Consider the following 1,164-nt stretch of genomic DNA (forward strand, 5'->3'; position numbering starts at 1 on the left):
ACAGGTCAGGACATTAAGTAATCATGCATACGAACAATTTTTTCACCTTCTTGGCTTTAGCTACTTTTAAATGGAATGTATAATAAACAATTATATTTTGATAAAATACCTTCTCGTCTGAACAGTTCTGTTTGAACTGTTCATCTCTCTATGATCCCTTATAACCAAGATTAGTTTTGTTCTAGTAAGAAAATCTTTGCTGTCATGGTAAGGTATTCTGGTTGGTCTCTTCCCACATGGAAGAAGGGTAAAGGCTCAGGTAGACATTTGTTCCAGTAAAACTTCATTTGGGAAAATGTCAGCTGAAGAATTTTAGAAGTAGCTCTTAAGCAACGCTTAGTTTGACTCCATTAGGTCCACAAAGCTGGATAAATAAGTACTAGAGAAACCATCACATTTGGACCAAACTATAAATAATAGAGAGTATGATCAAATTCCAAATAAAAATATTTAAGATACTCATTGGCAAAAAAAGTTTGGAAATGTGAGCAATCGACTGATCAATATAATTATTTCCACTATTCACAGAATTTTAGGGAAATAAGATCAATAGCATTGTTAGGAACAATAAGGTTTCCTTGTTACAAGTATGCACCCATAGATATAAGCCTGTATAAAGATTGCATCATTAACTATTAAATTTAGAGGATACTACATGCTTCAGCAGCAAGTATACTCAAATTACAATACAGAGATTAACATGGCACTTGCACAAGTACAATATGAAAATTTGAGAAGTATTCCATATTTTTCATTCTTCACATGCAAGAAATGAAAAAAAGTGATTAGAAAGTTGATGGCAAAATTACAAGTGTAACAATACCCGTAATTCATATAATTAAATTAAGTTTGACATCAGTGTATTAAATCACCTCAAAAAGGTGTTTACATAGCATAAACTTTACAAAACTTTTCAAAATAGACAACATTGTCATTTTATCCCAAAGAAAAATAATATTAAGACCTAGAAAAAAAGGACTCAAAATGTTTCTATATGGAATACAATCCAAAAGGACACATTAATGATCCTATATATTATAAAATAATATAGAATTCAAAGTATATCTAGGAGAAAATAAATTATGAACATTATGCAAACATAGAATATAGAATATTTTAAAATATACTTTTTCAGACAAGCACCAGAAATATTTTAGTTTCTGT

At 29.7% G+C, this 1,164-nt stretch overlaps 1 pseudogene; it reads left to right on the top strand.

The window, feature by feature from the left end:
- Positions 1-655: 655 nt before the first annotated feature.
- Positions 656-752, top strand: LOC138815470 (U6 spliceosomal RNA; annotated as a pseudogene).
- The last annotated feature ends 412 nt before the right edge of the window (positions 753-1,164 follow it).

The sequence above is a fragment of the Dipodomys merriami genome, unplaced genomic scaffold, assembly GCF_024711535.1.
Source record: "Dipodomys merriami isolate MVZ:Mamm:240054 unplaced genomic scaffold, mDipMer1.0.p SCAF_641, whole genome shotgun sequence".
NCBI classification, from domain to species: domain Eukaryota; kingdom Metazoa; phylum Chordata; class Mammalia; order Rodentia; family Heteromyidae; genus Dipodomys; species Dipodomys merriami.